Genomic DNA, 27,099 nt, shown 5'->3' with positions numbered 1-27,099 from the left:
TTAACTAAAGATTTTAGAGAGTCAATAATGTGAATTCCTTAAGAACTAAATCCACATTACGAATGAAATCTATTTATTAAACAGTTACTAAGTATAAAGCAAACACACTACACACACAATAGAGACGTGACTGCAGAGGGATTTTGCCCACCACGTCTGTTATGGTACCAGCAGCACTGGCCTTAGACCCACGTTCTTTAGAGCGTCCCTCTCTGACCATCCTCTAGCCACATTCCCAGCCATATCCCCCACCTCCCATAGCAAGGAGTTCAAGGGGCCAAGGGGCCTTGTCCACCTAGAACCCAAGCCCTCCCTTCTAGGCAATGATTCAGGTACTCAGGACCCTAGAATTTCCTGCTCAAATAATCCCAGGCCTACATCTCTGACCTACACAGGTCTCTACCACGTCCTTCCCCCAAGGGCAGACTGTGCCTCCAGTGTGTGTGCTCAGAGGTCCAAGGAGTGACCGGTGGAGGGGGGCTGTTGACATAGAATGTGGACAAAATTTGGACATATGGTACCGTAAGAGCGGAAGCCCAGGGAGGTCCACACATATACACACAAGGCCCCATGGTGCAGGGCAGGAACAGAATTGAGTCAGACTGCAGGCTGAGGGCCAGTGAGCCAGCGCTTTCTGTCCTACAGAATCCTACATTTGAACTTAATCTTCCAGGTAGTTATGAAGGTATATTTGTTAAGACAGCAGGATGGAACATATTCATTTAACAGTTTACCAGCCTAATTGAGGACTTCTAAATATTTAGACATATGGTGTGTGGGCCTCCATCTGTACTCCTGTCCTGGGGCCCAATAGTGTTGCAGAGTGACAGTGCCTAGGGAAATGTCCAGTGCTGGTGAGGATCCCCTTTTTACAGCATCACCTGTGTCTGCACACCCTGCTCATCGACTTCCCAATCGCATCTCAGTCCTTCAGTTATACTGAACACAGAGAATTCTCAATGTGTACATCTGGGGTTGCTCAAAGGCCATTTTTGAAAGAAGGACCTTTATCAGATGTGTTCCTATTGCTCTAGTTATTTCACAAACCTGTGAAAGCTCTAGGAATTGGATCAGGAACATTACCCAATAAATCTCATCTGCCTTTTGTGTCCACCTCATCCTCGTTTGAACCCATAGCTTTTGTGCTATCGCTAGCTACCCAAAATCTCTGCTGGACAACAGCATTCTCACCCAAATCTGCATCCCCATAAATTGTCCTAGTCTGCCCTTCACCCACAACTTTGTTATAAAGTCCCATTTCCTCATTGAAGATGACTTTATCCAAGTGAAAGAAAAGGAGTCTGCAGACACTAATTCATACTACAGTACGAATGATTGATAGTTTCCTTCTCACGCTTTCAATTGCAATTGACTATTTCAAAAAACTCTAGTTGAACAAAGCGAGTAATTTCAGCTGCCAGCTATTATAGGCATATTTTAGGAACAACATAGATAAGAATTTTTTTAATTGGTGAAAATTTGTATTATCAAAAATTTATTAACACTGATGAAATATATTTTTAATTTTATAAATTATCTATTTATAATTAAAACCAATACAGTAAAATATCCCATGTAATAAAGAGCCCAGTAAAAGAAAATAGACTAATTTAAACTTAATTAGTTACTGGATCAATAACACTGACTGGCAGAGGAGAAACTTACTTTCTCAATACTGAACATTGCCCAAAGGATTCTATTGATGAACTGTTTCCTCTAACTCCCAATTTAATTCTCACAGAATATGACTTCAGAATTTAGTAATTAAATTTGAATCATGACTGTCTCTGCTCTTCAAGCCTTCCTGAAGGTGATTTCAACCCAAGAGAGTTAATTTTAAATTTAGAGAGGGCTTGTCGGCAAATGTGTTATGAGGGGGAAAAATCCCTCTTACGGTTTTATAATATGTCGAATACCCTGTCAGAGATCCCAAAAATGGAGCAAGGAAGAAAATGCTTTTATTCTTCTGACTGCAATCAGGAGAGCACCCCAGATCTGAAAATCAGAGCATCTTGGCATCGTGGTTTCGCCTTGGACTTGTGTAGGGAGGAGTAGACCTGTTACAGAGGGAGTGATTTTCCGATTGGGATGCTTCTATCATGAGAAAGTCTCCATCTGTCAGGAACAGGGAGACAAACGGTTTGGCTAATCAGTTACGAAACAAAGATGGGCATTGGGAGAGTCTGTGTCTGTCCCTGTTATAGGTAGACAAGGGAGTCCTCCATGTGCCTTGTCTAAGTCACATGAGGAAGGGTGGTCCTTTACAGTAAGCCATTTCCAGGAACACAAAAGGGGAGGGAGATTTCTTAACTATCACCATTTTCAGGAGTGCAGGCCTCATGGGAAGTTCAACATTGTCCATCGATTTGTAGAACTGTGCATTTTCTTTCTTTCTTTTTTTTTTTTTTTTTGCGGCATGTGGGCCTCTCACTGCTGTGGCCTTTCCCGTTACGGAGCACAGGCTCCAGACACGCAGGCTCAGCGGCCATGGCTCACGGGTCCAGCTGCTCCACGGCATGTGGGATCTTCCCGGACCAGGGCACAAACCCGTGTCCCCTGCATCGGCAGGTGGACTCTCAACCACTGCGCCACCAGGGAAGCCCAGTATGCATTTTCTTAATGCAATACTGTTCTGTTTCCTGTCAATCCTTCCCTACACCCTGAGAGCAAGAGTCCACTCAGCCCCCGCCCCTCACCGGCCTCGCTCTCTTTCCTCACACCAGGCCCACTCTCACCCCAGGGTCTCTGCTCATGCTGGCCTCTGCCTGGAGTGTTCCACCACGAGCCACTCTCCTTCAGATATTTTGCTGAAATGCTACCTTTTCTTTGAGATCTTCCCTCTCACATTGCCTATCTCCCTTCTTTGCTTAATTTTCTCCTTGTGGAATGCACAGAATACTTTACTGATTTACCTACTTTATTGTATGTCTTCCCGTTAGAATATAAACTCGATGAAAACAGGGATTTTTCACCCCTGTATCCCCAGCACCCAGCGCATGCTAGGCTTACAATAAGTTTTTGTGAATAAATGTGTTAAAACACTTAGTGTATGCTTTGCCTCACCTCCTACTATTAAAGCTATTTGTTACAACGATAAATATTCTTTTTTACACAGTATAACATGAATAGTATGACCTGGGAAGAATAGCATTCTATATCTCTTCTGCTCAGTCTAAAAATATTTATTTAAAAAATTTTCTTATCATTATAACTAAAGATCCTAAAGACAGTATATAACTGCATGTGTTCCAAATATCAACTTTCAGAATTTTGGCTTTGTTACTCACTTGTCTAATTTATCTGAAAGAAAAGGGCAAAGTACTGTGTACATTAAGAAATGGCCGGGCTTCCCTGGTGGTGCAGTGGTTAAGAATCTGCCTGCCAATGCAGGGGACAGGGGTTTGAGCCCTGGTCCGGGAAGATCCCACATGCTGCGGAGCAACTAAGCCCATGCACCACAACTACTGAGCCTGCATTCTAGAGCCCGCGAGCCACGACTACTGAAGCCCGTGCGCCTAGAGCCCATGCTCTGAAACAAGAGAAGCCACTGCGATGAGAAGCCCACGCACTGCGGTGAGGACCCAACACAGCCAAAACTAAATAACTAAATAAATTTATTAAAAAAAAAAAAAAGAAAAGAAATGGCCACTGATCCCTCAGTGTCTCCTGATCTGCAGGTGCCATGTTAACTATATGTCACATGAGGTCTGGGCACTCAGGGTTAATCTCCTCCTTGCAGCAAATGAAAGTTGCACAATTTAATGAGAACTTCCTTCTCTATTTTCTTTTTTATTTTGGTGGGAGAAGCAAGCATAACGGCATTTCCCCAAACTTCTTATAATCCTGCAGAAGGTTTAGGTTCCCAGAGAATGAGGAGGAGAAAAAAATTTTTTAATGAAAAAGAAGGGGAAAATTAATTCTCAGGTGAGGTTTCTTTATTTTACTTTTTTTGTGTGTGTGTGGTACGCGGGCCTCTCACTGCTGTGGCCTCTCCTGTTGCGGAGCACAGGCTCCGGACGCGCAGGCTCAGCGGCCATGGCTCACAGGCCCAGCCGCTCTGCGACATGTGGGATCCTCCCGGACCGGGGCACGAACCCGTGTTCCCTGTATCGGCAGGCGGACTCACAACCACTGCGCCACCAGGGAAGCCCCTTTATTTTACTTTTTATTGTAAAAGGAACATCATCACAAGTAATAGAATATTTTCAAGCCTTTGGAGAGTCTATGGCCCTAATAAAGATTGATTTCATTATTTCATATTTTCTTCTAGTTCCCAATCACAAGCACATGTAATTTTTCATACAGTTGCAATCATAGCATAGATAAAATTTTGTATTTTTAGGGATTTTTTTCCTACTTAATGATAGTCTATAAACATTACCCACATTATCTTAGCATTCTCAAAACTATCACATTTTTGTGCCTGAAGTATATTCCATTAGGTCACTGATGTACCACAGTTTACTTGTTCAGGGGTAGTTTCCCTTCTTTCTGGGCTACTTCCCTCGTCTCTTCTTTTCACTGGACCTGTTGTCAGTTGGACTTTGAAAAAATCTTCCAATTTAGTTACTTGACTTGACATAACTTGGTGTTACCCAAACTATGTTCCGCAGACCTTCCCATGTGCTACTAATAGGTGTTCTGTGCTAGGTCAGGGAAAGGAGGTGGGGAGGTGGTGAGAAGGGGAGCCTGTCCACAAATGTATTTAATAGACACATCTTGGAGTTTGAGTATCACATTAATATATTAAAGGTTCTGAGAGATCTTTCAGAAAAGGTACTTTTTTTTGGAAGTATAGTTGATTTACAATGTTGTGTTAGTTTCAGGTGTACACCAAAGAGATTCATGTATATATTCAGATATATAGACATGCATTCTTAGAAAAGGCACTTATATATCTTTAATCTAGCTCTCCCAAACTTTGATCATCAAGAACTCTTCCTGGACCACATGGTGACCATCTAAGGGAGCGAGCATTCGGCTTCCCTAGAACCTGGTGCAGAAGCACTGCTCTAATCACTCTCTAACTGGAGTTCTGCTAGTCCGGGGACACGTTCCTCATCTTTAGTTCTTGGTCAAAAGCATCTCTCTGCTCCCCATTGACGTCATAGCTAGACTTTCAAAGGAGCAAACGGAAACCCACGTTGTCTTGGTTTAGCACAGGGAGGTGCTCAGGGGCTAAGAGGTCTGGTTTCTGCTCCCAACCTTGTTACAATCTTTCTCTGTGATTTTAGGCAAATCACCACCACCTCTGCCCCACTGCTCACTCTGTCTACAAAAGAGAGGGTCTGGATTAGAACATTTCTGGAAGGGTAAGTCTGAACCCTGTCCCTACAGTCTGTACACGTGCCTGGGGAGATTGTAGGAAGATAGGGAGTAGCCCTCTGAGTGTTGCATGGAGCCTCCAGGAAGAGGATGCTGGATCTCGCACAAGGAAGCTTCCACAGGAGCCCAAACTCTCCAGCAGGGAATACACATTATTCTCAATAGCTGGAGACATTCTCAATGGCCACCAGTGATCAAAACTTTCTCTTTTCTATTTCCTTTCCTGCTTAATTTCCTCTGTTGTCTTGCTGCGAGGTATCTTAAGCAACTCACTTCACTTCTCTAAACCTCAGTTACTTATCCTTTCTGAGCCTCAGTTTCCTCATCGTTAAAATAAAAATAATCCAACGTCTCAATGAGATAACATATTTAAAAGACCTAGTACATAGTGAACACTCAATAAATATTAGTTTTCTTTCCTTCCCTTTTCTTTACCATATTAAGTGAATACTGAGTGTCTGAAGAAGATACTGCTAAGGTTGAATAATTGCCAGGAAAGCCAGATGAGCATGAAATGACCTCAGGAAAGACCTCAGCTCCAGCTCAGAAACATGAGAAAGTGGCTGGTGCATCTCGTCAGAGTTCAGCTGCTTGATTACTTCACGCCCATTTATATTTGGGTTACAGTGATGTCAATGAACTACAAAAAAATAAAAATAAAAATCAACGAATTTAAATGAATTTGTGGATGATAAATTCAAAACAATAGATGACTGGGCTATAATACTAAATCTTTGAAAATTTAGATCTTAGAAGGAAACTATGTACTTCTAGACATCCCCAGAGGACATTATCACAGAAATGACTGAAATGGACAGACCATCTGGTGACCTAAGCACACCAGACAAAGCATGTAATCTGAGCACGACCCTACTTGAGCTGGGTCCCTTGGCAACTGCAGTTATTTCTACCAGCACAATCCTTATAAAATTCCCTTTGGGCTCAAATTCCACAACTGACATTCAAACCATTGTTTCATTTGTATATTCCACTGATGCCTTCAATTTAAGATGGTGCTGATGAAAGAGAAAAACAAATACCATATGCTAACACATATATATGGAATCTAAAAAAAAAAAAATGGTTCTGAAGAACCTAGGGGCAGGACAGGAATAAAGATGCAGATGTAGAGAATGGACTTGAGGACACAGGAAGGGGGAAGGGTAAGCTGGGACAAAGTGAGAGAGTGGCATGGACATATATACACTACCAAACGTAAAATAGATAGCTAGTGGGAAGCAGCCACACAGCACAGGGAGATCAGCTCGGTGCTTTGTGACCACCTAGAGGGGTGGGATAGGGAAGGTGGGAGGGAGATGCAAGAGGGAGGGGATATGGGGATATATGTATATGTATAACTGATTCACTTTGTTATACAGCAGAAACGAACACACCATTGTAAAGCAATTATACTCCAATAAAGATGTTAGAAAATAACTAAGATGGTGCTGACTTAAGTCATTCCTTCCTCCTTATTCTTAATATACTTTTTTTATTGAAGTACAGTTGATTTACAATGTTGTGTTAGTTTCAGGTGCACAGCAAAGTGATTCAGATATATATGTATGTTTATATATTCTTTTTCAGATTTTTTTTTTCAGATTATTTTCCATTACAGGTTATTACAAGATATTGAATATAGTTCCCTATATTCCCTGTGCTATACAGTAGGTCCTTGTTATTTATCTATTCTATATATAGTAGTGTGTATCTGTTAATCCCAAACTCCTAATTTATCCCTTCCCCCTTTTTCCCCTTTGGTAACCATAAGTTTGTTTTCTATGTCTATGAGTCTATTTCCGTTTTGTAAATAAGTTTATTTGTGTCATTTTTTTAGATTCCACATATAAGTGATATATGATATCTGACTTTCTCTGTATGACTTACTTCACATAGTATGATAATCTCTATATCCCTAATATAATTTTTAAAATTAATTTTTACTAGAGTATAGTTGATTTACAATGTTGGGTTAGTTTCTATTGTACAGCAAAGTGAATAAGTTATACATATACATATATCCACTCTTTTTTAGATTCTTTTCCCATATAGGTCATTACAGAGTACTGAGTAGAGTTCCTTGTGCTATACAGTGGGTTCTTATTAGTTATCTATTTTATGTCTAGAAGTGTGTATATGTCAATCCCAATCTCCCAATTTATCCTTCCCCCCCTTTCCCCCTTGGTAACCATAAGTTTGTTTTCTACATCTGTGACTCTATTTCTGTTTTGTAAATGAGTTCATTTGTACCATTTTTTTAGATTCCACATATAAGCGATATCGTATGATATTTGTCTTTCTCTATCTGACTTACTTTACTCAGTATGAGAATCTCTAGGTCCAACCATGTTGCTGCAAGTGGCATTATTTTGTTCTTTTTTATGACTGATCCCATATATAAATGATATCATATGATATTTGTCTTTGTCTGACTTACTTCACTTGGTATGATAATCTCTAGGTCCCTAATATACTTTTAACTGTAAAATTAACAAAGAGGAGGAGAGTAGAAGTGAGAAATATTCAGTTATAACTATTTCTCTAAATTTGATCTCGCATCAGAATTATCAAGGATGCTTGTTACAATTCCTATTTCTGAGCCCCATCTCAAACCTGTTGATTCAGAATTTCTAGAAGTAGGAATTAGGAATCTGCATTTTAAATAAACTACCTAGATAATTCACATGAACATTAAAGTTCAGAGCTTCACAGCTTGCACCTGGGTCACTGCAACTGTCTCTTAGCTGATGTCCTACCCTTGTGTTTTCCTTCTATCATTTTTGGAACACTCCTAAAGGTCTACATTTATCATGCTACCATGATAAATATGGCATGGTTCCTTTGGATCACCTCATTATATTTAGAATTGTCCCTTGATGATGAAAGGCCTTCCCTCTGTCTCCCCAATGTCTTCTCACTGGCCTTGTCCCCAACTCCTCCCCAGCCCAGTTGTCCACTTGGGCCAAGATAAGCTGCCTTCAAACTACTCAGCAAAGCTCTCGAGGTTCCATCGAGAACCAAAGGGGCTGTCACTGCAGGGGGGGAGGGCAGAGTGGAACATTGGCTTACAGGCTCTCCATCCCCATTCCAACCAGAGCTCCACTTGTGCTGCCTCATAAAATTTATTTGGAGATAAGACTCTGGTAGATAGAATAAATTTTTTAAAAACACTGTCCTAGATTAAATCTACTATATCCCTTTCCTGTCTGCAAACACTTTATTTCCTTTGTGTGAAACCCTTCCCCATCTAGCCCACTGCAAGGCTTCCTTATCAATAGTCCATGGTCTGTCCATCACATTTCAAAACCTTTCTCAAGATGCAGCTGGGTCTCACCTAACCGTCCAACCTCAGAGTTGTTCGTGTCATCTGGAGCTCAGGTCAAGTCACTGCAAGTGGGGTCAGTTTCTTTCTCATTGTTAAGTTATACCCATCTGAGTTGTTTCCTTCATTCAACAAATATTTATCAAGCCACTACTACATAGCAGGATCTGCGCTCAGCCCCGGAAATACAGTAGTGAACAAAACAGACAAAAGTCCTTGCCCCCTGTGGAGCTTACATTTTTATGTGCATGTCCTCCCCAAAAAGATTCCAAGTTCTGCAATAGGAACTTGGTCTCCTACTGGTTTTATATCCTTTTAAAGGACTTAGTAATAATAATTCAATTAAAGCCATTATAGCAAACATGACACAAAATTCATGACAAAGCTATTTCATGTCTTCAAAACCTCGGGCTTTTATTTTCTCGTTACTTGAAAATTAATTCTGAATAATAATTTATGTGCTCTCTACTTATGTTCCAGATTCTGTTTAGAATCAAAGACCCAAAATTTAAGGGGAAAAGGTAAATGACAATTATTTGCAGTTCTTTACTTCTGTAATCAGCATGATACCATTAAATTTGTCTTATACTTTTTTCTTAAATAGCTCTACTACACTTATGAAAAGAACTTGCTTAAATTCCCAAACATACCCAACCAATTTGCTTGATTTGCCAAAACTACAAGGAGCTTTTAGAAAGGAACAGTACTATTCTGTCAGTTCTCTTGATCCATTCCAGAGTTGAGAACATTTTTTAATTTTTTTTTTCTTAACTCACCATAGACCTAGTGAGCATGAATTTCACACTCACATAATTCAGGCATGACTTCTGATGTCCAGCAATGCTGAGCTAATTTAGTCAGATCAATCCTCCTATTGAAAATTACTAAAAGTACTGAATAAAATGTATTTTCATCTTATTAAAAAACATCAGTAAGCCAAAACATAGTAAGGCATTACCAGGCCCAGAATAGATGAGAACAAAGAAAAGTAGGCCAAGCACTAGGAGCTGCTTTTGTTCCAAGGGCATTTGCCTATTTGGACTATGAAACTGAGCTGTGGCTTCCATGGATTCCTGGGGTGAGAGGAATGGAAATCAGATCCCAGGGCCCACCAAATGTGGAGAGTATAATAGGAGAACCCCATATTAAAGTGGAACACAGAGGTCAGCTCATCCCCTCCCACCCCACTCAGAGAGCCATGGAAAGAGTTGCTTTAATCCAGCACAGAGCGGAGCAGGAAGAAAAGAAAAGGAAACCCAGACCCCAAGAGGCTGTAACCATAGGAATATTTGAAGCCTAAAATATACAGCCCCAAATTTGTATCACTGCCCAAAATCTAGTTTAGAGTGGTACCAGACTGTCTACTCAAGCCCCCAAAAGAAGCAAGTGCAAACTTTCTCCAGAGGAGAAATAAAGCTCATCTTATTGAGCCTTTGAGAGTCCTCAACTTATACTTTCTCAAGTGGTATGAGCAGCACAGAATCAAAGGTAACCAAGCACACAAAGAAACAAGGCAGCAGGGGCAAGAACCAGTAGGAAGAACAGACAGCAGAATCAGACACTCAGAAACTGCAAATATTGGAATTACCACATTCAGATTATTAAAAGAAAATGCTTATCATAGTTAAAGAAAATTTTAAAGCTTGAAAATATCTGAAAGGAGCATGAATCTATAAAATTGTCAAAGCAGTTTTTTTAAAGGGTCAAATAGAATCTCTGGAGATTAAAAAGTACAATAATTAATATAAAAAGATAAATGTCTTTTTCTCCATACTTGAACTTCCTGAGCCCTTATTTCTGCTGATGTGGAATTTCAAATGTACTGATTACATCTCCAGGTTACACTTAGTCTCCTTGGGGTAAATATTCAGTAATCAGTACTCAGTAACTCAGAACTAAATAAGTTCCAGGGCTTTGTACATCATTGGATGGTGGTTGGGTCTGTGAGGTCTTCTGTCCTCTTCTGGATTTTAATCCTACTTTCTCCCCTCCTTAGGCATTCATTGGCCTCTCTCCTCAGTTGTACCCACCATCAAAGCCCCCGCACTCACTTCTGCACTCTGTTCACTCAGATAACTCTTGTTCATCCCAACTATAAGTCCTAGCCTGTGCCTTTAGAAAACATGGAAAATTCCCAGCTGCTGGGCTACCTTCTGGGGCCATACGATCTCCATGGGACAGCCTCAGGTCCTCTCTGCCTAAAACCTCACCTAGGGAGCTCTATTTTTCCAGACAAGAAGTGGGGCAAAAATCCCCTCTCAGTCAGATCCAAACTTTTCTGGACATTTTGTCTTTCATGACCCCACTCCCCTCCCTACCCAGACTCAAGCAGAATGGGAAAGAGAGCTCTCTTTTCTCCTCTCCCTCTCTGCCAAGCTTCTCATCCATCCAGGAAATGCTTCTGTCTCCTCTAACACTGCAGGAAAATATTCTGTGCTTATTGAAGAACTTTTTCCTGTTTTATGTTTATTGTATCAACTCTATGCTCTGAGACCTCCATACTTTGTCTTGATATTCAAACTTTTGGAATGGAAACCACAAACAAATAATAACAATAAAAAATCTTCTCTTATCAAGAATCTTGCTCTCAACGTTGAAAGCTCTGGCTTTGAAGACTGTCTTTGAAAACTCAAAGCTAAGAGTATGACTCCGTTTTTACCAGCTTGTGTTCTCCCTTCTCTAAGACGTATATTTCTCTCAGGCTGAGAGTAAAGGGAAATTACTGAGAAGGAAAAATACAGTCAGTAATATTTCAAAATATTATTCTGCTGCATCAACAACTTTTCTTATCCAGTCTCTACAAAAAGAAAACGTGTTTAACAATGAACTTGGTATAACAAAATTATCCTGTGGCAAAAATGTGTGGGCCACAGAGTTTTGTTATGTAAGGATTCGATCAGCCCATAGGTTTCAAGAGCAGGCCACTGGCAAATTGTATTAATTTACCATGCATTTCTCATAACACAGGTCAAAAATAGTGTTATTGAGATAACAGAAGATTTGGAACAAAGATATATTTACTTTGGCTAGTAGCTATGAAGATAGAATCCATTTTCTTTTAATCTCAAAATTAATAGGGCTATGCTGTTACCATGATTATGTCACCCCTAAATGTCATTATGGAGGGTTTTGTTTTTCAATGAGAAATCATGCCATACATTGATGGTTCAAAAATGACTCTACTCATCACCTAAAAATATTACAACATTTATCATTATTAAAAATAATTTGAGTTTCATTGAAGGAGTAACTGTTTTTCACAAAAATTCTAAGATCTTTCTTTCCTTTGAGGATAAAAATATATATAAAGAGAAGCAGGTGAAATCTGCCAACTTTATATTTGGAAAGAAATACAGAGATGATTTTCCTGCCAGCAGTCTTGGATATAAACCAAGTAGATAAAGTCATCAGAAAGGATTAATTGGGTCCCAACATACGTAAATGAGCTGCCACTTTTGGTATGCTGACCATTAATGTTTTAGACTAGAGAGTACAGTGCCTCTTTCAGCTAGAATTGAAATGTTCCCGTAGACCAACTGGAAAACGCATTAAGAATACACTGGGGGGCTTCCCTGGTGGTGCACTGGTTGAGAGTCCACCTGCCAATGCAGGGGACACGGGTTCGTGCCCCGGTCCGGGAGGATCCCACATGCCGCGGAGCGGCTGGGCCCGTGAGCCATGGCCGCTGGGCCTGCGCGTCCGGAGCCTGTGCTCTGCAACGGGAGAGGCCACAACAGTGAGAGGCCTGCGTACCGCAAAAAAAGGAAAAAAAAAAAAAGAATACACTGGAATATCTATAAGTTTTTTAGCATATCTCTGATTCTAACTACTGATAGAGCCCATATCAGTCCTATGGAATCAGCCTCTATTCTATACATCTGTATTTAAAGCAAACAACAACAAAAGCCTCCAATTATCAGAGATTTAGCTATGAAAAAAGGATTCACCTAGAGCTGAAATTTACAAAAACAAAACTATAGAAACTTCCCATTTTTAAGATTTCAGTTTAATAAGTTTTTGAGATTGTTTTTGAAAAGTGAATCTATTCTTTATTAAGTCATTTACAGAGTGTTAGTCTTCAGGGTACATGTGTCATGAAGATCAGTGCTATGGTTTCCACAGCAACTATAGCTCTGTCTCACTTGACTCCTCACTTTGTGCTTTATTCAGCCTGTAGTAGTAAATTCAGGCCCGTGGTGAGTACAAGTAGGTGAATATAGGCACACACACACACCTGTGTATAGATAAGGTCTCTTCTGTAAGACCTAGGTTTTCCTTTCCATCATGTCATGATATACTTAACCTTTAAGCTTGGGATCAACAGAGCCTTTTGCAGGCCTTTCAATTCCCAGGCATTGTAGTAAAATACTTTTATAATGAGAATTATGACCTCTTGCATATTTTTTAAAAAGTTAAATGATCACATGTTCAAATAACCCAAATCTACTAAGTTTACAACTAAGAGACCTGTCACTGATTCAAGAAAGGAGTCTTCTCTTGAGCCCACTGCTAATTCCAGAAATGAGATTGATAGAATAGGGATATTTCAGCTCAATTTTCCTTGAAACCAGGTATCTGGGGTTAATGCAACAGCACTTCAGTCCCATCCAACTGAGCTGCTCAATTGCTTTGAGATTCTTGATAGATTGGTTGATTGGACTAACTATCTATCACAGCAGGCCCCAGTGCTTGACTGATTGCTGTGTAGTGCAATTAACAGGCCACCAAGTTATTTAGAAGACTTGTCCCCACCGTGAAAGACAAGCTCCATCCCCAAAATTCTAGAGCTTCTTGCTCCACAGTTTTCGTGGCAAGAATTCCTCCTAAAGGAAACCACTGTTTGCACCTTTGGTGTTCATTTATGAATACATCCAACAAATACTTGTAGAGTGCCTACCATATGCAAGGGGCTGCACTGGGCACTATAGGCCCTATGCTGACCCTGTCTTAAGTGCCTTGAATGGGAGTCTGAAAAGGACCCACAGCAAAGTGAATAGTGTTAAATGTTCTCACTCTTAGGTCATTCTCAGCTACCAAACCCTTAATATGACTTTAGTTAGCATAGCCACTGCCATGTTTTCCTCTTCCATTACAGGCTTTCATTTACCTCCCCAGGTACTGCCCTACTATTTTTTTTTTTTTTTTTTGGCCGTGTTGTGTCTTCACTGCTGTATGCAAGTTTTCTCTAGATGCGGCAAATGGGGGCTACTCTTCATTGCGGTGTGCAGGCTTCTCATTGCAGTGGCTTCTCTTGTTGTGGAGCACGGGCTTCAGTAGTTGTGGCATGTGGGCTCAATAGTTGTGGCTCACAGGCTCAGTAGTTGTGGCACACAGGCTTAGTTGCTCCGCAGCATGTGGGATCTTACCAGGCCAGGGCTTGAACCCGTGTCCCTTGCATTGGCAGGTGGATCCTTAATCATTGTGCCACCAGGGAAGTCCCCCTGCCTTGCTACTGATCCTTCCTCCAGAGTCCCCACTCTTCCTTATTCTCCGTGTCCTTTCCTCTTACCAAATAAATCACAACTTGATCCTCACTTTCATCTCAACCCTGCCTCCCAGCTTCTCACACCCAGCTTCTCCATCCTTCATCTAGTTTCCTTTTTTTCTTCCTTCATTCCTTTTCTCACTGAGGATTTAGAAGTCTTCAAGAGACAGGGAGATCCAAGGCACCATGTGGCTTTTGTCTCAATAGTTCCGGGCATGATAGGGTTCAAGGAGTTAGTTTGGGACTCAAGAGTTGAGCCTCCTTGGCTACATCCTGGTTAAATAAGCACTCTGGTATTGGTATGAGGATCTAGCCACTATTCATCTCACTGCTTTTTCAGTAAATGTCTCTATGTCCCATACAAGCCATTACCTTCTTTATCTTACCCCCGAACCAGCCTGAACTTACAGAGAAAAGACACCATCTATAAATTCACCCAAACCAGAATCCTAGGAATGATCGAAGGCCCTCCCTGCTCACTAACCCTTCCTTATCCCCTCCGTCACCAAGCCCTATGGGTTTATCTTCACTGTCACTGTCTTATTTAGGTTCTTATCACCTCTGGCCTGAATTATTGCCCTACCCCCTCACTGATTAGTCCAGTCTACCACCACCCACCACCACGCACCATACTGGGGCCCCCACCGCCATCCATCAAATTCATCCCTCCAAAAGCAACCATGGAATTTTTTCCAAAATATATGTCACTTCTTGGCCTGCATCCCCACAGCTTTCAGAATAACATTCAAACTCCTTGGTTTATGACACATGGTTCATGATCAGATCTTGCTTCCATTAGTAGCTTCCTTTCCCAGCAGCCTACCATCCACCCATGCATTCTTTATTCCAACTGTATAGAACAGCGTGTGACTTCTGTAACTTCTGCTGATTCACACCTGCGCTATTTCACATGTACCGCCTCCTCCTGGAATGCCCTTCTTCTCATCGTAGGGGAGGAAAAATTAATTTTCCCTCTGTCCTTCTAACTTCTCAGCTGTAACAAAAGGCAGATTAATAAAAGCAAACAAGTTTATTAACATGTATATAGGAGAGATGCCCAGGGAAAAAATAGGTAACTCTCAAAGAGGTGGCTTTAGAATCCAGGCTTAAATACCATCTTAAGCTTAAAAAAAAAAAAAAAATGGTGTGGAGGAGGCCAGTTATGGGGAGATGACCATGAGTAGGAGGGTTTGTTATGTAGATTTACATTCTTTTAAATCTCCATTCAAGAGAGTTTCTGGTGATTTAGAGTCATCTTTCTCTCCCTGGTAGGGAAAGGGAAAGAAAGAGAGAGAGACTCTAATAAATGGAGATTCCCTTTATACATATAAATTTCACGTACAGAAAGGTAACTTCTACTCTGTTTTCAAAGCTTTTCCTCTGTCTGCTGTTTCTCAAAATAATCAGCTCAAAATAACTCTGCCAAAGGGGCACATTTTGGGGTGGCATACTTTACCACCTTTCACCATGAATAGTCAAATTAACTCTCATTGATCTTACTGATCCTTCAGACTCCATTTACAGTGTGTTGTGCACTGTGCTAAGAGCAGTATATGTGTTCCTTGAACCATAACTCCAATTTAGATGTCCTTCATTTGAGCTCCTAAGCATTCTATGAATATTCCTATTAGAACATCAATCATAGATAACATTTATTTTGTCAGCCTCATTCATTTATTCAACCAATATTTATTTACCATATGTCATACGATAGTGGGCAACTTAGACAAGTTTTCTACTCTCCAGTTCTTATAGTCTAGGAAGGAAGAAAGACACCTGAGAAATAACAATAAAGTGAGTAAGTGTCATAGGAGGGAAAGTGGAAGGTTCTGCAGGTTATGGGGCTCTTAACACGAGCCAGAAGGTCAGAAAAGGCTTCTCTAGGGAGCCTTCCTTCAGCTGAGGCTGAGGCATGTTCTAGGCAGAGTCAGCCCATGGAAGACCTAAAAACGAGAGAGCACATGCATTTGTAGTGAAAGGAGTTCACCACAAATGGAGACAGTCTGGCAAGACACCAAGTTGGAGAGGCGGTAGAGGCTTGGGAGAATTGAGAGCTGTGGAAGCCATTTTAAGGAATTTAGGTTCTTATCCCCCAAATAATGGGAAGGCCATTGATCAGAATAAGATAAGAAGGGAGTGACATGATAAGACTTGCCTTTTAGAATGATCGCTGTGGCAGCCCATGAGAATGGAGTGGTTGGGGGTGTCAGGAAGAGGTTAAATGCAGGGACACGAATTAGGACACTGTTACTAATCCAAATGAGAGATGATAGTAGACGAAACTAGATGTACCGGTAGGGGTGAAGAAATGTGGACAAATTTTAAAGCTGCTTGGGAGGTAGTATTGACAGGATTCATTGACTTATTAGAAAAAAAGACATGAGGGAGAGGGAGTCAGGGATAATCCCAAATTTCTGGATTTAGAGGATCGTAGGTATCATTCCGATAATTGGGAATGTTTGAATGGAGAGGCGGTTTTAAGAGAAAGAAAAAACCTCAGTTTGGGACACATAGGTTTTGAGGGAAACAAACAAGTAAAGTTGTCCAGTGGACATTTGAATATGCATGGACCTAAGTTCAGAGAATAAGATGAAGACCAGTCTGGAAATGGACATCTGAAAGTCACTAGCATATATGTTGTAATTAATTAAGGCCAAGAGGATGAATATGATGCCATTAGACAGTAGGTCTAATGAGGCAAGAGCCGTACATTATTTACCTCTGTATCACCAGGGTCTAATATCGTGCCTGAAGCAGAGTAGGTGCTTTGATCATTTTATTGAATTAATGAATGAGTCAATGAATGAATGTGAGTGAATAACTGAATGAACAGTGTGAAATACAACCAAGTTTAATTCAGAAAACTGTCTGAATATAAAATATTGAAAGATTAAAATTATTATGGTATTAATATGCACCAACCAAGTTTTTAGAACACCAATACTGGAATGGATAATCTAGGGAAAAAAAGTTGCATAGAATAATAATGACTCTGAAGACAAATCAAATGCATTTCATTTGTACAAATTAAAGCACAGTTACAGTCCAAAAATTACCAAAGCAGATTGCAAATGCTATTTTATTATCATCATTTATACGTGTCTGTGATGGTACAATTAAAATTTGATAGTCATATTTGTCTATGCATAATGATTAGCAAGAGACAGAGATTAAAGGGATAGTTAAAGAGAAGCAAAAGTGAGTAATCTTTAAACCTCACCTTTGGCATCACACAGACCTCCTTTCAACAGTGGCCTGTCATGGTGCCTTGCTTTCCATTTTCTACTTGCTCCACTCACAGATCTTAAATGTGAAGGTACAGCAAAACTCCTTTTGTGTATTATAGTGGTAATTTTCTAATTATCTTCAAAGGGAACTCTTTGAATCTTTTTGTTCTTTCATTGAACATAACATTTAAATATAGGAACACAGTCTCTGGAACCAAACCCTGTCTACCAGCAAGGGAAACGGATGTTGGCTCCACTACTGAAAGACTCTGTCCCCGCTACTTTGTAAGCATGTTTCTTTTTTTCCTGTTGATTCTTTCATTTCATCAGAAAGCCTAGGAAGTACAACTGAGAGATTTTTATTTTTGATTTCAGTTTCATAATCCCAGTCATTAGTACAAGGCCAAAAGATAAATCTCAAGTGAGTCATTATCAAGTGCATACACAGTAGAGGAAAACATCCCTGCCAAAGGCAGACATGGGTGCACATTGCAATGCACCTTTTCAGTAGGTGGAGGAGCTCAGAGAAGGTTGTTCAACCTGTCTGGGCCTCAGTGATCTCATCTGTAAAGTGAGGGATTGGATTTGGTTGCTTCTAAGACCCCCTACTAGCTCTATAATTTTATTATTTTATTATACCCTCAGGAACATTTTATTATTTTAAACTATGTAGACTTTATTAAATTTGACTTTGCTTCATCATTTTATTATATCTGTTCTCTATTAAATACCATTTTATGATATACTGACTATGTCTCCATGGCTGGTAGAAACTAAAGGGCTAGAGGCATAGGATGAGCATGGGGATGTGATAACACTAACCATAGTGCTTCCGTTCTTTGGGTGTTTACATGGGCCAGGCATTGGCCTAGGCATTTGCTCTGCCTCATTTAATCTTCACAGCAACCCCATATAGTAAGTATTAATATCCACTTTTTTTTTTTTTTTTTTTTTTTTGCGGTACGCGGGCCTCTCACTGCTGTGGCCCCTCCCGCTGCGGAGCACAGGCTCCGGACGCGCAGGCCCAGCGGCCATGGCTCACGGGACCAGCCGCTCCGCGGCACGTGGGATCCTCCCAGACCGGGACACGAACCCGTGTCCCCTGCATCGGCAGGCGGACTCCCAACCACTGCGCCACCAGGGAAGCCCCAATATCCACTTTTTATAGAAGATGAAACTTACGCTTGTATGTATTGATAACTTGGCAGCTAGAAAGTGGTACAGCTCAGTTACAACCCCAGGTCTGCCTGCGTCCAGAACCTCTGCTCTTAACCACTACATTAGATCTGGATTTCTGGCTGGGTCACATTCTGAAGGTTGGCGTGAACCCAGTAAAACCAGGTAGCAGTTGGGGAAGAGAGTTAAACGGAGCCATCGTGGGTGCTTATCACAAAATGCAGACTTGAGAGGTAAGCAAGGGAGAGAAAACTAAAATTGTGCTGGAGAATTGTTCACATTGTGGTTGTAAGCCTACATGATAATGTCACGTCCAAGAGGAGAGGCAAGAATAGACATGGGAAAATGAACAGTGACATGGGTAACCTGTAGAATCTTAGCAAAATTGCCTCCAAGTCTTCATCATTAAAGCCAGATACAGCAGGATCATGTGGAAATTCTCCTTTAAATAGTACTAGTGGTGGCATAAGGAAATAGAGTCAAAGTATCCGTAAGACAATGGAAATTGACCCCAGGAAACAGATGGCAAGTAGTTTGTGCTCAAGAGAAGCACATTAGAGAAGCTTCTGAATTGGTCAAAGAAGGAAAGGAGAGGTGGAGAAAATGCACTGGGCAGAGATCTCATGTGCCTGATACTTACAACTAGGGAATACAACAGGCGTCATTGGGACTGGTGTTCTGTAATGCCAGGCCATCTTGGTTCACTTGGTGAAGCCCTCAGGGGCAACCACGCCCACTGTTTAGAAAGACTTTAATCTTAACAAAAGGTGATTTAGAACATCAGAAGTAGGTGGATTGGGCTTGCCTGGTGGTGCAGTGGTTGAGAGTCCGCCTGCCGATGCAGGGGACACGGGTTCGTGCCCTGGTCCGGGAAGATCCCACATGCCGTGGAGCGGCTGGGCCCGTGAGCCATGGCCACTGAGCCTGCGCGTCCGGAGCCTGTGCTCCACAACGGGAGAGGCCACAACAGTGAGAGGCCCACATACCAAAAAAAAAAAAAAAAAAGTAAGTGGATTGCTCTCATCAGAAAAATGCAATTGGCTCTTATAAAGTATTCTTGCTTTTTAAAAAAAATTAATCTGAATCTAACCAAACCTCTATATTAATTATCAGTTTATAGCAAATGGAGGGGATAGAGAAACAAGTTAAATGATACCACAAGGAAGTAATCAGCCAAATTTTATATTTTATAAAATCCAGTTTCTCCAACCACAAATGTCCCAGTTTCTCCAACAGACTAATGGCATGAAGTAAGGAGAGATAAATGGAATAAAAGATACTTAGATCTTAATTTAGAAATAAGTAATTGGTGTAAGAATACAACTTGTAGTAATTTCAAGGAAGTAATTGGACAATAGAGTACGTGTGTGTATGTGGGTTTCCACTGCTCTGTTGTTTGTAATGGTGGAAATACAATTCTTTCACTGAAAAGGATGCAGTATTGAGACAGAAAAGTAAAGTAAGAGGGAGGAAAAAAAGCAGGGTACAGGCAGTATGGACCATATGCATGGTATGGTAATCAGAAAACCTAGATTTTAATGTAAGGCTAGTTCCCACTGTTAGACCTTGAGCAAATCAACCTCTCTGAGACTCTATTTCCTCATCTTAAAATAAATTATAGTTCCTATCTCATAGAGAGGCTATGAGAATTAAATATAATAATGTTAAGCACAAAGCTTGGCAGAATAAACATTTGCTATATCCTCCTAGAATATACACCAGACTTTCTAGAGTGGTCCTGGCTCTCTAGAGAGGAAATTATGGATTTTTTCCCTTTCCTGTTTTAGATAGAATTTCATTGTCATTCAACTCTAAAGGTTTTGTCATTTTCATTGTAAGAATACATGTGTGTATCCTTTAAAAATATTAATAAACTTTATTTCTTAGAGCACCTTTAGGTTCACAGCAAAATTGAGAAGAGAGTACAGCGTCTCCACATATCCCCTGACTGCACACACATAAAAAATCCCCCACTATCAACACTGTGTCCCTTTTGAACCATGAGTTAGTTAGGTCTGATTTTTAATTTTCAAATAACTGGGAATTTTTAACAGATAATTTGATATTTAGTTGCACTGTCATCAGAGAAAATGGTTTGTATAATCTTGATTCAATAAGAATTTATATTTAAACTTTCATTTTCCTATATAACCTAATACATGGTAAATATTTGAAAAGAAAGCATATTTTCCATATGCAGGAGTCTATATATTTTCAATATGCTGATTCTTTATCATATATTTTAAAATCTCTGACTACAACTGTGGATTTGTCCATTTTTCTTGTCATTTTTCTTGTGTTTTAAAGGTTATATAGAAACCCTCTTAATCCTGATTGATCTTTTTTGCCTCCTGTTCTATTTTGTTATGTGAACTATTTACATAAGGTAGCACAGGAGAAGAAGTGATAGCGAGATGGAAAGACTTCCAGCGGTGCAAGATTCAGAATGCAGAAGGGTGTAGTGGTTACTGGCATGTTCTTTGGATAAAGACTGATCTAGACTGAAGTCCAGGCTTATCATATCTAAGCTTCAGTGTACTCATCTGTACAATGTGGCTGATGACAATAACAGTACCCACTCCAATCCAAACTCACATCTGGTGGTGCCTTAGGCTAAAGGTCGGGGCATTGCAGAATCCTGAAAAATTTCCTAAAAGTCGTAACTGGGAAATAAATCAGTGTTGACTTGAAATAATGCGTGAGCTTAAGAGGGCTTACCTACTTGTAGTAATGAAAAGGGAATTATAAAAAATCATTTCCTAGCTAAACTGAAATCCCCAGGGGGTCATTGTAGTGCCTGCCACTGGTCAGTGTTCTTGAATCCTTGGTTCATCACCAATTTTCAGAGGCACTAGTGGAGCTGAAGAAATCCCCTGATTTCTTTTTCATTTTATCACATGCTCCATAGGCAAAGTGAAAGCTTTCCTCAGTTCTCACTTTGTGAGTAAATTCTACTAAACCAAAGTAATTTGTTAATTCAGTCATAATATTTCTGATATTCCAAGAAACTATAATAATCTAAATAATAATGGGATTTCACTTAATGCCTGTTCCTTTTACTTTCTTACATAAATTAAGACCCTCTGTCCATCTTTTCTCCATGAAAGTACATAAAGCCAAACCTAATCTTCTCCTGACAGAACACATCCATAAAAATGAGCTTTGAAGTCTGCAGATCACTAAAAGGAATGTTCTGCCTGGAACGGACACAGTTTATAATAGTTGTGAACGTTTAACTTTCCAAAGTGTCCACAAGATTTAATAGCTTTATCCAGCTCTAAAAAAATCATACCCTTCTCTGGCCCTCATTTATCTAGAGATCAGTTCAGTTTATTAGCAAATATTTGTGCTCTGCTATGTGCCAGGCACTGTTCTAGGCTTTGGGGAAACAAAAATTGGTTAAGACATGGTCCATGGTGAAGGGAATCCTAGTCTGTTTAGTAAACAAGCAAAGCAATGAATTAATACATTCATTTTACAAAAACGTAAGCTATACAAAAAGGAAAGTTCCATTCCTAGGGGTGGCCTGAGTCCTGGGGGAGGGACAGCCCCAGCCGCTAGGCATCTTGCTGCTGGATGAAGGGTTGGGGATGGCTTTCATGCCATCCTGAGGGCAGATGTGCACCACAGAGGTGCCCCTGCACACCACCAGGCCCAGCTGCCGGGTGTCCTCTGTGAGCTTGTACTGGTCGTCAGGGTCTCTCATGTACTCGATGGTGCCATCCAGCACAAGGCTGAGCAGCGGGTCAAACCCTTTCAGGATTCCACTGGCTTCTCGGCCTCCCTAGAACTTCACTAGGAACGTCTTGTCAATGTATTTGGACAGGTCCAAGATGCTCTCCTCTTTTTCTTCTCTTTGTCCGCCATCTTGCCCGGCCGCGTCCCTGCCTATCTAGGTTTATATCAGAGGTTGAAAACAGGTAAGCTGAAGACATTTGACCCACGTGGCATTTTTGTTTTTAATCCAGAAATTTCAAATAGAAATATGAGTTTTGGGGTTGTGTGGAAGAGTCAACAAATGTGAAAGAATGGCATTTTGGACTAACTTTCCTGTATGGCTGCTGTTAACCAGAATTAAGAAGCCCTTCTCCCTTTAGAAGGGACACACACTCCCTCAGGCCAGCCTGCTTCACATACTTGGGTTATCTGCCTGGCTGCTGGAGGAAGGAAGCCTGTGACCTTGATCTTTACCAAATAATCACAAATAAGGTGGTTTGCTGAGTACAACTGATCACTCGCACAGCACTTATAATCTGTGCTTTGATACTTCTTTGTAATCTAAAGATAAGATTCTTTAATTTAAATTATTAAATTAAATTATTTTAATAAATACAAAACCCAGCATCATTAGTAATGCTGCAGGAGACCCTCAGCAGCCAGGAATGATCTGGAGGTTTCTCTGACTAAAAGATAAAAGTTCTAAATATATAAAACTATCTACAGTGAACTGGACCAGATTACTCTATAAAAGAGTAGTTCCTGAATTGATTTTGTTCAAAATGGCAACATACATGTTTATAATGTTTTTGAGATCTTTTCAGCAAATAACCTATAAGTGTCATACATGGGTAAGGAAAAAAATATTTGCTGTTAAGCAGAGAACATCTGTAAAGTAATTGCCCATGTAGTCATAACCTAATTTGAAATGTGTGGGGCGGAGCTCTCTATATCTGAGAGAGCCAGTCACTGAAAGCTGAATTCTACAAAGAAAAAAAATGCACTCTGAAAATAAGTTGCCCAGATTCCTCCTAGCAGGTGAATTTAGAACCTGATGTTAGTTTCTGATTGAAATTTTCAGAAAATGAGTACAGCGTTTGAAACTGAAAGTGCAATTGCATGCCTGCCCTTAATTTTCCGAGGTTCAACCACATGAATTTAATTATACATGGTTTATACATTTTAAAAGTTTAAAAATATTTTTTCCAGTTCAATGAAAGGATTATTTTCTAAACCAAAGTATACCAAGAGTTTGTGATGATCTCTTGAAACAAGTAGACTTATCAAGTAGGCTTGTTAAAGCCAGTCAATGATACAATTTTTCTTGCATTTCCATTTATCAGCATAAGAATGACAATTCTTTCTTAAACAATTGTCAGTATAATTGACAAACTACATGCATTTATTCTTCATCTGTTTGCCATTCTTTGAGTGCTGAGGTGTAAAGGAGGAGTCGTTAGTTGGGGACCTTGAGCTGAATTCATACCTCTGATCTTAATTCAGCCAATGATTATAAGCCAGTGTAGTACCTTTCTGCCTGGACTGGAGAGGGAAAGGAGGACCATCCATAAAGAATCAAATGATTTAAGAATTTGAGCTGCAGTATCAAGTAAAGTTCCAGGGTGCTTATAGTTTGAATGACTAAAAACCTTATTCCATTAACCATTTGCATTGAAGGAAATTGGTTTTCAAAATCTTCTTCTATAAATGTTCTCTTTTCATAATCATTTCCCCCTGATTAACCCAAGAACACATGGCAGAGGAAAAATCACGTCAAAGCTTGGCAGTAAGTTACATTTGCCATTAGCTTCGGATGGATTTCACCCAAGATTTGTAGCTGACCTACCATAGAGATATGGGTAAATTATGTCACAAAAGAACTGCAGGATTGAACTAGAGGTCCCACAGCAGGACCTTTCACAATATTTTACAAAAATTGGATTCTCGAGCAATCTTGCTAGTGGAGCCAACCCCTGGCACATCTCTGCTTTTGTGTTCCTAGCATTTCTGAGGCACCAGTGTCCCCCAATATAATGCACTTCATTCATACCAGCATGCTTTTGAATGGCATCCACTTACACAGTCAGGGTTTTATTCCTTTTTTTTTTTGCAGTACGCGGACCTCTCACTGTTGTGGCCTCTCCCGTCGCGGAGCACAGGCTCCAGACATGCAGGCTCAGCGGCCATGGCTCACAGGCCCAGCTGCTCCACGGCATGTGGGATCTTCCTGGACCGGGGCATGAACCCGTGTCCCCTGCATCGGCAGGCAGACTCGCAACCACTGCACCACCAGGGAAGCCCTTTTTTTTTTTTTTTGGCTGAGTTGGGTCTTCGTTTCTGCACGTGGGCTTTCTCTAGTTGCGGCGAGCAGGGTCTTCTCATTGCGGTGGCTTCTCTTTGTTGTGGAGCACGGGCTGCAGGCACACGGGCTTCAGTAGTTGTGGCACGTGGGCTCAGTAGTTGTGGCTCGCAGGCTCTGGAGCACAGGCTAAGTAGTTGTGGCGCATGGGCTTTGTTGCTCCGTGGCATGTGAGATCTTCCCGGACCAGGGCTCAAACCTGTGTCCCCTGCATTGGCCGGCGGATTCTTAACCACTGTGCCACCAGGGAAGCCCGAGCGTTTTATTCTTAAGAAAGGAAGAACACAGGAATTCAGAGAACTTGAGTTCTTTCTTGTATGTTGACCTGTATTTGGACAAAAGCCATTCTACTCGGTCTAAATCCAAACAAATTGTCATTCTCCAAACATACTCTTGCGGCTCTTGCCTGTGTTTTTCTCATGTTCTAAAGTATCCATCCCATGTTTCTCACTTCTTAAGCTCCCACTCATCCCTACAAGTAAAGCCTAGCTTCACCTCCTCTGGGAAGTCCTCCATGACGCCCTCTCCCAAGGCCTTCTTTGTCTGCATCAAATAACATTAAATACAATGTAAGGTAATTATTGTTTTATCTGCCTATCTGTCTGTATACAGTGGGTACAGGTGACATGTCTTTCCTATATATTTAGTGCCAAAGGTTGACCTGGGGCTCATAAAACATGTTGAATGAATAACTGAATAAATGAATGAATATACCCATACTAAAATCTCACTAGAATGTTACTTTATTAGAATAAAGACTGCCCTGTTTGTTGCCAGTCAGTATATTGATTCTTATGATTTCCAGACACCTCCTTTTTAAAATTAGGAAAGTGGAAAAGCAAGTTCCCTGCCACCTAGCAGTAGCTTAATAAATATTTCTTGAATGAATGAACATTTTTTAATGAGAAGCTATTTTTTGTATTAGGCAATTCTGTTGGAAATTAAAATGAGAATTTCCTTTACAGAAAATAATCTTTCTTCAACACCATTTTAAAAATTTGAATCCTGTTCTTGAGGCTAAAAGGATCAATGGCACAAGTACAGATAGGGCTTAGCAGCAACACAATTGTAACAGGATAATATCTTTAAAAATTAATTTTGTGCCTTTCTTTTCCCAACCTTCTTTTATTTGACCACATTGCCTCAAAGAGAGCAGGATGATTAGGCTGAGAATAAAAGAGAAGAATGATACATGTTCAGCTTCACGGCTCTGAAGCAGGATTTTGCGAATAAAAGGGACATCTTGAGAGAGCCCAGAGATCATGACATAGAAACAGAAAGAGATTAGATGAAGGGCCAAGCCACCAGCCGCCATGATGACAGCACTTAGGGACAGGAATGGAAGAGAAAAGGACCTGACCTGGGGTACCTGTGAAGTACCACAGGGAAGAGGCTTGGTGGAGGTGAAGATAGGCAACATCAGAAGATTCCCCAGCGCTGCTGGAGTTCAGCACCAGGGAGAATCGGAGATTACTAGTCACCACTCGAAAGAACACTGCACGCAGCATAGACAGAAGAGCTACTTTGCTAATCCTTCTATCAATAGGTGTCCTCATGTCACCTGTGGATTTTCCAACCTAAGAACATTTACTTGTATCTCAAGTCTTTTCTGAATTCCATCCATACAGCCCCATGTAAATATTCCCCCCCCCTTTTTTTTTTCCTTTGAGGTACGTGGGCCTCTCACTGTTGTGGTCTCTCCCGTTGCGGAGCACAGGCTCCGGACGTGCAGGCTCAGTGGCCATGGCTCACGGGCCCAGCCGCTCCGCGGCATGTGGGGTCTTCCCGGACTGGGGCACGAACCCGTGTCCCCTGCATTGGCAGGCAGACTCTCAACCACTGTGCCACCAGGGAAGCCCAATCCCCATTTTTTATTGTCCAGGATACCTGTAAGCCTCCTACCAGTCCCTTAATAGGGTGAATGAGAATCCTTGGCCTCCAGGGATACTGGAGAATAGAGTGGCATGGAAGAGAGGGGCCCAGCACAGGTACTTGGGGGCCACTGGACAGTGATTAGATAATTACCTTTATTACACATATTTTAAATAGAAGTTGAAAATTTCTTCCAACTCTATATCAATCATAGATAAGATTAGCATCTTACTTTAGAGTCTAATAAATCTGGTCAGAACACATACGAAGTTCAAATCTTTATCCTGAGTACTGAACATGGCGAGCACACATTCCAGAGAATGTGGACAGATGATCATACGAGGATTGTCCCAGGTACTGGACACATGCAGCCCGAAGAAGACAGGACTTGGGTGAAGCCTTTTTTGTGGGTAAGGAAAACTGGAGTTCATTAGTATGCTCCCCTGAACAATGGCACTAGCAGTCAGAGTGGTCCAAAGATGTTTCAAGAACAGTTGGTTGACCAGTTGGTTAGAATGATTCCATGGGACTTCTGATCAGTGAGTGGAATAATTAGCAGCTGGGGTGACTTCTGACTCTGAGAACCTATAAGTCTGTAAAATAAAGGTAAAAAGTC

At 40.8% G+C, this 27,099-nt stretch overlaps 1 protein-coding gene and 1 pseudogene across 4 annotated transcripts in view; one reads left to right on the top strand and one right to left on the bottom strand.

Annotated features, from left to right (window-relative positions):
• Positions 1 to 27,099, top strand: part of LOC307053004 (schwannomin-interacting protein 1) — a gene marked incomplete at both ends in the record, with an annotated part of 607,569 nt that overhangs the window by 408,287 nt on the left and 172,183 nt on the right. The gene's annotated exons all lie outside the window — the stretch shown is intronic.
• LOC307053237 (U6 snRNA-associated Sm-like protein LSm7) lies at positions 22,093 to 22,402 on the bottom strand (annotated as a pseudogene). Its single transcript has one exon. The product of its transcript is annotated as a U6 snRNA-associated Sm-like protein LSm7 (transcript).

Source organism: Hyperoodon ampullatus, assembly GCF_949752795.1.
Source record: "Hyperoodon ampullatus genome assembly, chromosome: 5".
Lineage (NCBI taxonomy): Eukaryota > Metazoa > Chordata > Mammalia > Artiodactyla > Ziphiidae > Hyperoodon > Hyperoodon ampullatus.
This window is presented reverse-complemented; position numbering and strand designations above follow the sequence as displayed.